We start from the raw sequence: 12,578 nt of genomic DNA, 5'->3' as shown, positions 1-12,578 counted from the left end.
AAGACAACTAAAAAACCAGGAACTGTGTCTATTTGATTTACTACTATAACCCAGTATTTAAAACAGTGACTGGAAAACATTAGACACTCAATGCTTATTTCTTATGCGAACAATATATGTAGAGCTAACTTTGAAGAGGTATTAACCTAGATGCCAGGTATTATGTTAAGTGGTTTAAATATATGACACATTATCCTGACGAATCCCATGTTATAGAGAGAAATGGTCAGTTTATCAGTGGTAGAGATAGGATTTGACCTTAGGCGGTCTGATTTCAGTGACTACACTGTGTTTAAAAAAATTTTTTTTAATTGTTTTTATTATTTATTTTGAGAGAGAGATATAGAGTGTGAGTGGGGGAGGGGCAGTGAGCAAAGGAGACACAGAATCCGAAGCAGGATCCAGGCTCTGAGCTGTCAGCATAGAGCCTGACCTGGGGCTGGAACCCATGAACCATGAGATCATGTCCTGAGCTGAAGCCAGATGCTCAACTGACTGAGCCACCCAGGCACCCTACAGAAACTACATTGTTAATTATCATATCAAACTATCAAACCATGAGAAATATCTTTCAGTGTTTAAAATAAAACAGTACTTTCTCTTCTTTGGGGTTTTGGGATTTTTCATTCTCTTAAATAAAGACAGCAAATTTAATTGATGTTTATTTTTACCCTTGCTGAGAGCTCAAGCTTTTGTTTGTTTTCCAATCACTAACTTTACCAACACCTTGGAATATATGCCTTCTCTAACATGCTATCTTTTTCTGGGAAAACGTGGTGAATTAAAAAAAAAATTACAATTTGCCTTTAGGATGTCTAATCTGCTGATCTCATTTTCTAGCCTTATTTGTGATTTGCATTGCATTCCTACCCTCTGGGGAACTTTAGGTTTTATTTTTCCTCCTCAATGTTTTATAGTATGTTCATGCTTATTGCACTTAATTTTGTGCTTTGTGAACACTTTTCCTACTTTACAATGTAATTTTAACTCTAATTATATATGACATGTTAGTGTTACTTTCAATTCCACATATAAACTCTAGTTTCCAGGAAAAAAGTGGAAAAGAATATATATTACTTGGGCTTTGTTCAGAAACTGACAGTATAATTTGGTCATAAAATTCTGTGCTAATGTTTTACTGCTTTCTCACTGAGAGACTGAATATACAAATGGACGATAGCCAGACCATATATAAAAGTAGAGTTCTGACTCTCAACCTGCTGCAGTCAGTCCAGGAAGCTGAACAACAGCCTCAGTAGCCATTGGCCCCAAACAGTCAGGACTTGATCAATAACTGACAGCTTCCCTAAAATTTGCCCCTGCTTCCAACTTAGGACCAACTGGAGTAAACCAAATATGCTCCCATAACCAATCATATTGAATGCCCTGCTTTTACTTAGCCCACTCACAGCTTCTCCATGGCAACAGCTTCCAATCAGAGGATACTTGAAACCTTCCCTTTTTTCCATATAAAGCTTTCCCATTCATCTGCCTGCCTTTGAATCTCTGCCAAACAAAAGTGTTGATGGCTGACTCCCTTGTTATAGCAAGCTCTGAATAAATAGCCTTTGCTCATTCTCATTTGGGTGGTCTTAACTTGTTTCTACAGTTCCTTTATTAGTACACTGACAATTTCAATTTGTTTTCATTGCTTCTAGAGTATACATTTCTAATATTATATTAAAAATATAAACTTTATTTATTTATATATTATATTCATGAGGACCCAGTTTTGAGAGTTTAAGTATGGAGGGAATGGCAGTCAAGGACACAGCCCCTCACTCCTGGGCCAGTCATGCTTACATGCATATCGGCATACCTAGCCTGGGTGCCTCCATTCAGAGACTATAGGTGACTATATAGGTGACTAAAAGGTGCACCTAAAATGTGCCTCAGCTGAAACCGTCTCACTAAGAAACTTTTCACCACTCTGATTCAGCACTTTTTCACTCCTAGCACATCCCCTACCTGTTCCTCTTGGCCTTCTGGGTATACAAGAGGCTGGAGGCTTTTGTTTTCAGGATCCTCAACCTGGAAATGATTCCCTTCACCATGCTGCACATCATCTGACTGATCCTCACCATGGACAATTTCATGGAACATGGTCAACCTTCACTCCTTTTCTTTGCCTCTTGCCTGTACTATACCAGTGCTATAATCTGTGTCTGTACACAATTCATATGTTGAGGTCCTAACCCCCAGTAACTCAGAATGTACATTTAAACTTTAAAGAGGTATTTAAGGTTAAATGAGGTCATTGGAATGGTCCCTAATCCAAAATCAATTGTGTTCTTATAAAAAGAGTATTTTAGGACAGAAACGTGCAAAGAGAAGGCCATGTGAAGACATAGGGGGAAGATGGCTACCAATAAGCTCAGGAGAGAAGCCTCAGAAAGAAGAATCCTGCTGACACCTTGATCTCAGACTTCCAGCCTCCAAAACTGAGTTTAAATTACCCAGTATGTGGAAAGGTGTGTGTGAGATGGCGGCGTAGGAGGACGCTGGGCTCACCGCGCGTCCTGCTGATCACTTAGATTCCACCTACACCTGCCTAAATAACCCAGAAAACCACCAGAGGATTAGCAGAACGGAGTCGCCGGAGCCAAGCGCAGACGAGAGGCCCACGGAAGAGGGTAGGAAGGGCGGCGAGGCGGTGCGCCCTCCACGGACTGGCGGGAGGGAGCCGGGGCGGAGGGGCGGCTCGCCGGCCAAGCAGAGCCCCCGAGTCTGGCTTGCAAAAAGTGGAGGGGCCTGATGGACTGTGTTCCTACAGTAAGCGCGACTTAGCGTCTGGGAGGTCATAAGTGAACAGCTCTGCTCAGAAAGCGGGAAGGCTGGAGGACAAAGGGAAAGAGAGCTGCTGAGCCCCCTGACGACAGAGCTCAGTTTGGTGGGGAACAAAGGCGCTCGCCAGCGCCATCTTCCCCGCCCATCCCCCAGCCAAAATCCCAAAGAGAACCAGTTCCTGCCAGGGAACTTGCTCGCTCCGCGCAAACACCCAACTCTGCGCTTCTGCGGAGCCAAACCTCCGGCAGCGGATCTGACTCCCTCCTGCTGCCACAGGGCCCCTCCTGAAGTGGATCACCTAAGGAGAAGCAAGCTAAGCCTGCCCCTCCTGCCCCTGTGCACCTTGCCTACCCACCCCAGCTAAGACGCCAGATCCCCAGCATCACAAGCCTGGCAGTGTGCAAGTAGCCCAGACAGGCCACCCCACCCCACAGTGAATCCCGCCCCTAGGAGAGGGGAAGAGAAGGCACACACCAGTCTGACTGTGGCCCCAGCGGTGGGCTGGGGGCAGACATCAGGTCTGACTGAGGCCCCGCCCACCAACTCCAGTTATACACCACAGCACAGGGGAAGTGCCCTGCAGGTCCTCACCACGCCAGGGACTATCCAAAATGACCAAGCGGAAGAATTCCCCTCAGAAGAATCTCCAGGAAATAACAACAGCTAATGAGCTGATCAAAAAGGATTTAAATAATATCACAGAAAGTGAATTTAGAATAATAGTCATAAAATTAATCGCTGGGCTTGAAAACAGTATAGCTGACAGCAGAGAATCTCTTGCTACAGAGATCAAGGGACTAAGGAACAGTCACAAGGAGCTGAAAAACGTTTTAAACGAAATGCATAACAAAATGGAAACCACCACGGCTCGGATTGAAGAGGCAGAGGAGAGAATAGGTGAACTAGAAGATAAAGTTATGGAAAAAGAGGAAGCTGAGAAAAAGAGGGATAAAAAAATCCAGGAATATTAGCGGAAAATTAGAGAACTAAGTGATACACTAAAAAGAAATAATATACGCATCATTGGTATCCCAGAGGAGGAGAGAGAGGGAAAGGTGCTGAAGGGGTACTTGAAGAAATAATAGCTGAGAACTTCCCTGAAGTGGGGAAGGAAAAAGGCATTGAAATCCAAGAGGCACAGAGAACTCCCTTCAGACGTAACTTGAATCGATCTTCTGCACGACATATCATAGTGAAACTGGCAAAATACAAGGATAAAGAGAAAATTCTGAAAGCAGCAAGGGGTAAACGTGCCCTCCCATATAAAGGGAGACCTATAAGACTCGTGACTGATCTCTCTTTTGAAACTTGGCAGGCCAGAAAGAATTGGCATGAGATTTTCAGTGTGCTAGACAGAAAACATATGCAGCCGAGAATCCTTTATCTAGCAAGTCTGTCATTTAGAATAGAAGGAGAGATAAAGGTCTTCCCAAACAAACAAAAACTGAAGGAATTTGTCACCACTAAACCAGCCCTCCAAGAGATCCTAAGGGGGACCCTGTGAGACAAAGTACCAGAGACATCACTACAAGCATAAAACATACAGACATCACAATGACTCTAAACCCATATCTTTCTATAATAACACTGAATGTAAATGGATTAAATGCGCCAACCAAAAGACATAGGGTATCAGAATGGATAAAAAAACAAGACCCATCTATTTGCTGTCTACAAGAGACTCATTTTAGACCTGAGGACACCTGTAGATTGAGAGTGAGGGGATGGAGAACTATTTATCATGCTACTGGAAGCCAAAAGAAAGCTGGAGTAGCCATACTTATATCAGACAAACTAGACTTTAAATTAAAGGCTGTAACAAGAGATGAAGAAGGACATTATATAATAGTGACAGGGTCTATCCATCAGGAAGAGCTAACAATTATAAATGTCTATGCGCCGAATACTGGAGCACCCAAATATATAAAACAATTACTCATAAACACAAGCAACCTTATTGATAAGAATGTGGTAATTGCAGGGGACTTTAACACCCCACTTACAGAAATGGATAGATCATCTAGACACACGATCAATAAGAAACAAGGGCCCTGAAGGAGACATTGGATCCGATGGACTTGACAGATATATTTAGAACTCTGCATCCCAAAGCAACAGAATATACTTTCTTCTCGAGTGCACATGGAACATTCTCCATGATAGATCATATACTGGGTCACAAAACAGCCCTTCATAAGTTTACAAGAATTGAAATCATACCATGCATACTTTCAGACCACAATGCTATGAAGCTTGAAATCAACCACAGAAAAACGTCTGGAAAACCTCCAAAAGCATGGAGGTTAAAGAACACCCTACTAACGAATGAGTGGGTCAACCAGGCAATTAGAGAAGAAATTAAAAAATATATGGAAACAAACAAAAATGAAAATACAACAATCCAAACGCTTTGGGACGCAGCAAAGGCAGTCCTGAGAGGAAAATACATTGCAATCCAGGCCTATCTCAAGAAACAAGAAATATCCCAAATACAAAATCTAACAGCACACCTAAAGGAACTAGAAGCAGAACAGCAAAGGCAGCCTAAACCCAGCAGAAGAAGAGAAATAATAAAGATCAGAGCAGAAATAAACAATATAGAATCTAAAAAAACTGTAGAGCAGATCAACGAAACCAAGAGTTGGTTTTTTGAAAAAATAAACAAAATTGACAAACCTCTAGCCAGGCTTCTCAAAAAGAAAAGGGAGATGACCCAAATAGATAAAATCATGAATGAAAATGGAATTATTACAACCAATCCCTCAGAGATACAAACAATTATCCGGGAATACTATGAAAAATTATATGCCAACAAATTGGACAACCTGGAAGAAATGGACAAATTCCTGAACACCCACACTCTTCCAAAACTCAATCAGGAGGAAATAGAAAGCTTGAACAGACCCATCACCAGCGAAGAAATTGAATCGGTTATCAAAAATCTCCCAACAAATAAGAGTCCAGGACCAGATGGCTTCCCAGGAGAGTTCTACCAGACGTTTAAAGCAGAGATGATACCTATCCTTCTCAAGCTATTCCAAGAAATAGAAAGGGAAGGAAACCTTCCAGACTCATTCTATGAAGCCAGTATTACTTTGATTCCTAAACCAGACAGAGACCCAGTAAACAAAGAGAACTACAGGCCAATATCCCTGATGAATATGGATGCAAAAATTCTTAATAAGATACTAGCAAATCGAATTCAACGGCATATAAAAAGAATTATTCACCATGATCAAGTGGGATTCATTCCTGGGATGCAGGGCTGGTTCAACATTCGCAAATCAATCAACGTGATACATCACATTAACAAAAAAAAAGAGAAGAACTATATGATCCTGTCAATCGATGCAGAAAAGGCCTTTGACAAAATCCAGCACCCTTTCTTAATAAAAACTCTTGAGAAAGTCGGGATAGAAGGAACATACTTAAAGATCATAAAAGCCATATATGAAAAGCCCACAGCTAACATCATCCTCAACGGGGAAAAACTGAGAGCTTTTTCCCTGAGATCAGGAACACGACAGGGATGCCCACTCTCACCGCTGTTGTTTAACATAGTGCTGGAAGTTCTAGCATCAGCAATCAGACAACAAAAGGAAATCAAAGGCGTCAAAATTGGCAAAGATGAAGTCAAGCTTTCACTCTTTGCAGATGAGATGATATTATACATGGAAAATCCGATAGACTCCACCAAAAGTCTGCTAGAACTGATACAGGAATTCAGCAAAGTTGCAGGATACAAAATCAATGTACAGAAATCAGTTGCATTCTTATACACTAAAAATGAAGCAACAGAAAGACAAATAAAGAAACTGATCCCATTCACAATTGCACCAAGAAGCATAAAATACCTCGGAATAAATCTAACCAAAGATGTAAAGGATCTGTATGCTGAAAACTATAGAAAGCTTATGAAGGTAATTGAAGAAGATTTAAAGAAATGGAAAGACATTCCCTGCTCATGGATTGGAAGAATAAATATTGTCAAAATGTCAATACTACCCAAAGCTATCTACACATTCAATGCAATCCCAATCAAAATTGTACCAGCATTCTTCTCGAAACTAGAACAAGGAATCCTAAAATTCATATGGAACCACAAAAGGCCCCGAATAGCCAAAGGAATTTTGAAGAAGAAGACCAAAGCAGGAGGCATCACAATCCCAGACTTTAGCCTCTACTACAAAGGTGTCATCGTCAAGACAGCATGGTATTGGCACAAAAACAGACACATAGACCAATGGAATAGAATAGAAACCCCAGAACTAGACCCACAAACGTATGGCCAACTCATCTTTGACAAAGCAGTAAAGAACATCCAATGGAAAAAAGACAGTCTCTTTAACAAATGGTGCTGGGAGAACTGGACAGCAACATGCAGAAGGTTGAAACTAGACCACTTTCTCACACCATTCACAAAAATCAACTCAAAATGGATAAAGGACCTGAATGTGAGACAGGAAACCATCAAAACCTTAGAGGAGAAAGCAGGAAAAGACCTCTCTGACCTCAGCCGTAGCAATCTCTTACTCGACACATCCCCAAAGGCAAGGGAATTAAAAGCAAAAGTGAATTCCTGGGACCTTATGAAGATAAAAAGCTTCTGCACAGCAAAGGAAACAACCAACAAAACTAAAAGGCAACCAACGGAATGGGAAAAGATATTTGCAAATGACATATCGGACAAAGGGCTAGTATCCAAAATCTATAAAGAGCTCACCAAACTCCACACCCAAAAAGCAAATAACCCAGTGAAGAAATGGGCAGAAAACATGAATAGACACTTCTCTAAAGAAGACATCCGGATGGCCAACAGGCACATGAAAAGATGTTCAGCGTCGCTCCTTATCAGGGAAATACAAATCAAAACCACGCTCAGGTATCACCTCACGCCAGTCAGAGTGGCCAAAATGAACAAATCAGGAGACTATAGATGCTGGAGAGGATGTGGAGAAACGGGAACCCTCTTGCACTGTTGGTGGGAATGCAAATTGGTGCAGCCGCTCTGGAAAGCAGTGTGGAGGTTCCTCAGAAAATTAAAAATAGACCTACCCTATGACCCAGCAATAGCACTGCTAAGAATTTATCCAAGGGACACAGGAGTACTGATGCATAGGGGCACTTGTACCCCAATGTTCATAGCAGCACTCTCAACAATAGCCAAATTATGGAAAGAGCCTAAATGTCCATCAACTGATGAATGGATAAAGAAATTGTGGTTTATATACACAATGGAGTACTACGTGGCAATGAGAAAAAATGAAATATGGCCTTTTGTAGCAACGTGGATGGAACTGGAGAGTGTGATGCTAAGTGAAATAAGCCATACAGAGAAAGACAGATACCATATGGTTTCACTCTTATGTGGATCCTGAGAAACTTAACAGGAACCCATGGGGGAAGAGAAGGAAAAAAAAAAAAAAAAAGAGGTTAGAGTGGGAGAGAGCCAAAGCATAAGAGACTGTTGAGAACTGAGAACAAACTAAGGGTTGATGGGGGGTGGGAGGGAGGAGAGGGTGGGTGATGGGTACTGAGGAGGGCACCTTTTGGGATGAGCACTGGGTGTTTTATGGAAACCAATTTGACAATAAATTTCATATATAAATAAAAAAAAATAAATTACCCAGTATGTGGTACTTTGTTATAGCAGCCTAGTAATAATATCCAACTAGTAGAACTGCAGTAGTATGCAGTTGATTTCAATGTATTAGGATGTCTATTCAATTGTTGAAGCACAAGTGAGTGGTTAGGTTAGTAAAGTAGCATAGACAAAAAAATGTAACTTTAGGTACAGATGACATATTTAGTTCTATTAGTATAATCCATAAGTGAAAATTATGTAGTATGTAATTCTCTTCCAATAAGATCAACACAGTTAAATATGGCAAAAATTGGTGCTAAAACAAAGTAAACCAGGATAGAATCTAAGGTTAACTTTTAAACCAATGTAGGTAGAACTAATATAACTCGAATCAAGCTAATCTCTTTAGATTCCCTTGGGAGAACAAAACAAATCAAATACGCAGTTAAATTTCATAATTAAATGACCTCTCAAAGGTCATGGCAAATGACCAAATATAATTTTATATGAGAGTTTCAGGAGACACAGTACATTTATAGAACTCCTTAGTTTATTTCAGGTCTTCCCAGTCTCACATAAATTAAGAGTTTTGTTTCCATAACTTTTTTTTATATATGATCCAACAAAACTTAGCAAAAAATATATATATACTTTTCATACCAATGGTCTAGACTTATCCATTTTAACTTTGTATTCCAGTTTTGCTCACAAGACACAGAATGTTTAAGTGAAAATGCCTCATATATACATATGCTAGAAATTGTAAAAGAGAGGACTAAGTAATTATTCAGGTAGTCTAAGATATACCAATGTACACCCCCTAGTGTATGTTCAAATTACTTGTTTTAACTTTTTCATTCTCATACTATAGGTTGTTTCTAACTTCTGATTACCTTAAATGTTTTGTGTTATAAGGGAGTAGAGTTATTTTCATTCAAAAAATTCTTTCATACCCACCTACCTTTGAATAGCTCTCAAAATTTGCTGTCAGGAGCCTTTTATTTTTTTTTTTTTTTTTTTTTTTTTTTTTTCAACGTTTATTTATTTTTGGGACAGAGAGAGACAGAGCATGAACGGGGGAGGGGCAGAGAGAGAGGGAGACACAGAATCGGAAACAGGCTCCAGGCTCTGAGCCATCAGCCCAGAGCCTGACGCGGGGCTCGAACTCACGGACCGCGAGATCGTGACCTGGCCGAAGTCGGACGCCTAACCGACTGCGCCACCCAGGCGCCCCTCAGGAGCCTTTTAGATTTGTTCATTGTAAACACCAAAGGAGAGACCGCTATTATTGGCATCATTTGCCATAATCCATCTTAACTATTGCCAGAAGAGTATCTACATGTTTTTCCTCTACTTCAAAATATGCTACTTCTGATATAGATGTTTTGTAGACACTCACTAATATAATAATTAATTAATTGTCTTGACTCTGAAAAGGAAAGTTCTTTGCCAGTAATGATATTCTATCAAATTAAATGACAAGTTTTTGATTCATATCATTAATATGAATTTTTATTTTCCTCTGCTTAATGATAATGTATCAGCATTTGCAATATTCAGTAGAAAATATTTTTCCTAAAACTTTCAATTATTAGACCAGAAAAAAACTTAGTAAGTTGTATGTAGCAGAAACAGAGCTCTGTTCCCATTTGCAAAAATGAATATATTAGCTATGTACCTGGTGTAACACATTTACTACTTAATTTAGGGTGGTGGCTCTCAAAAATTATTCTCAGGAACTTTTTAAGTTCTTAAAAATTATTAAGAACCTTAATGTGGTAAGTTCTATTTATTTTTACCATATCAGAAATTTAAACGGAGACTTTTTATAATATTTATTTGAAATAGCTATCCTATATAATATGTAACACAACAAATAAAGCATATATATTTTATGAAATATTTATAAAATATTCTGTATATTTATAGACCTATAGAAATATCTAAAACAAAGCAAGAAGAGTAATGTTTTATCATTTAAAAAATCTTTTTTGTATTTAGTTTAATAGAAGAGGTCTTATTTAAGCTGCTTTACTATCACACTGTAATAGTCTGTAATACATATAAGAGTGTGAGCATGAAAAAGGCAAATTTGGCATTGTCGTTGCCTCCTCCTCCTCCTTCTTCTTCAGAAAATAGTTTTTTCCTCACCAACCATCTTGTGGAACATAGAAAATCAAGAAGCAGCTTTTTAAGTTACCTAGCAGTTTGCTATAATCATCTATTGTACCATTTGGAAGCTATGGAGACATTCTCTTATGTGTTCTCAGTGTCACACCCTTGGGTATGTAAAAATTCTGATCAGTATATACCTGGTGAACATTGAGCAACTTAAGTGAGTTGATAAGAATGTCAGCACACTCAGAATGCAGGATTTCTCAACAAATAATATTTATAATAACTGGGTTTTTCTGTACAGAAATAGATTTTAGGCCATATTATAAAAAATAGAAGAGGAAATATTGATGAAAACACAAGTTCATCAGAAGTTCCTTTGTAATCTTCTCTTTTTTAATTCTCTATTTAAGCATTCTCTTTTTTTCTTTTTCATCCTATCATTAACTCCTTTCCCAAACTTCATATTTTAATGTGATGATGTTTTATTTTGACAGTTATTTTGTGGAATGTTCCCTTTTCACAGTCTAGCAAACACATTGCAAACTGAAAGATATGTAGCATTATGGTGTTATTTACCTTTATGAAATGAGTGGTCTCATCTCAAGTGGGGCAATAACTCCTTTCATATATCTCTTACATTGTTATTAAATTTACAAAAATATAAGGTAAACTGCAAGGTGATATACAAATATAAGCTCTAAATATTTCAATGAATAATACTAGTCCTTGATCCTTGATATACATACACTCGAGACACAAACCTGGATCCATGAATAGATGATGCCTTGGTTTCTTGTACCCAAATGTTAGTATGAGAATAGGAATCCAGGTTGAGAGGTGATAAACAGCTGTTGTGTAGTTGTGTAGTTTTTCCAGTGAGCATTAGAAAACTCAATTTATGGGGCACTTGGGTGGCTCAGTTGGATAAGCATCCAACTTCAGCTCAGGTCATGATCTCGCAGTTTGTGGGTTCGAGCCCCACATCGGGCTCTGTGCTGACAGCTCAGAGACTGGATCCTGCTTCGTATTCTGTGTCTCCTTCTCTCTCTCTCTCTCTCTCTTTCTCTCCCTACCCCTCTCCTGCTGGTACTCTGTCTCCCTCTCTCAAACATAAATAAATACTTAAAAAAATTAAAAAAAAAGAAAACTCAGTTTAGCTACAGATCCTCATAGATTTAGTAGATACTAGAAAATACAATTAGGTCTGAATATACTTTGGGAAATTTTAATTTTGTTATGTAGTCTAATTTGTGATAGTTGATGACTAGCTACTAGGGGAAGTGTGTGTGTGTGTGTGTGTGTGTGTGTGTGTGTGTGTGTGTGTGTAATGATGAATTGCCTGAGAGTTGCATATTGGAACATGCTGTATCTAATTCTACAAACTCCAGCGATTCTAGAAACATAGCAACCTCTGGGTAAGCAAAATAATTTTTTTCATCAATCTTACAGATTTAGCATAATTCTTCCTACTCATCATTAAAGAGCACTCTGGACTCTCTGCCTGTAGGGGGAAGAGGAAGTTAATTGCTTTGTGGTAGCAGCAATAGACTGCATTCTGTCACTCAACCAATATCAGTGACTTAAGTGAAATGAGACAGTTTCTTGGTACTGCATTCAAAAGAAAAGCTTTTAAACATTTTCCATAGACATCTTAGTATGCCCTTGTCAGTATAATATAGCTGATATAATGGCAACCTAATTTCCCAGTGAATATTCACTTTAGCCATACCAGCTGCTAGGCCACGCTACTAGCTACAGCTTTGATGTTAAACAGAGATAGTCATTTTTATAAAGAAGTAAATTGCTTTATTTATTACTGATGTTGCTTGCCTCATTTATTGAAACACTTTGTCACAGCTGGAGAATGCAGCTGCTTTCCTCTTCCTTATATTACAATAAAAAATAAATCGTAAGAGAAATACATTAGAGAGTAAAATAGTTTATTCAGTGTTTAAAATAGGCTGTCAGCAAGTTATAAATCTGTAATTTTCAGAAAATGAATACAAAATTTAAACCAAAAGATATTGATAATGATCAATTATTCTAAGTGTGTTGTAGTGTTATTTTGAAACTCCTATTTCCCAGTCAA

The sequence above is a fragment of the Puma concolor genome, chromosome C1 (genome assembly GCF_028749965.1).
Source record: "Puma concolor isolate L17-30 chromosome C1, mPumCon1.1.hap2, whole genome shotgun sequence".
Lineage (NCBI taxonomy): Eukaryota > Metazoa > Chordata > Mammalia > Carnivora > Felidae > Puma > Puma concolor.
The sequence above is the reverse complement of the archived record's forward strand: the minus strand, read 5'-3'. Positions refer to the sequence as shown.